Below are 518 nucleotides of genomic sequence, written 5' to 3' on the forward strand. Positions count from 1 at the left end.
TGAAAATAGGCAACTGTTGTCTGAAGAAGAAATGAGACATAGCAGAAAGAAGATAGGGCTTGGACTCAGAACATCCTGATTTTTGGCGGGGAGGGGCTTTATTTCTTATCAGTTAAGGTGACTGATCTGTTTTCTAAAACATAAAATGAAAATAACCCTCACATGTTTTTGTGAAGATTGCTTTAGGTAGCATACTCATTGCAAAATATTTAGCACCATGACTAGCAAAAGGAGATCCTCAAAAATGTAATTGATATTAATATCATTATTACTATGATAGTTTACTTGATCTATTATGAAAGAGACCATAATTTTGTTTGCCATCAAGAAAGTATTACTCTGAGGAATGGTTGAGAAAGATGTGGTTTTTTTACACAATGGAGTATTATTCAGCTATGAAGAATGATAAACTGCAAGCCTTTATATTGAAGTGGATGCCACTTGAACATATACTCATAAATGAAATAAACCAGACCCACATGTGTAAATATCATATAGTGTCCCTAGTATAAGAACTC

This window comes from Octodon degus, unplaced genomic scaffold, assembly GCF_000260255.1.
Source record: "Octodon degus isolate 3935 unplaced genomic scaffold, OctDeg1.0 scaffold00009, whole genome shotgun sequence".
NCBI lineage: Eukaryota > Metazoa > Chordata > Mammalia > Rodentia > Octodontidae > Octodon > Octodon degus.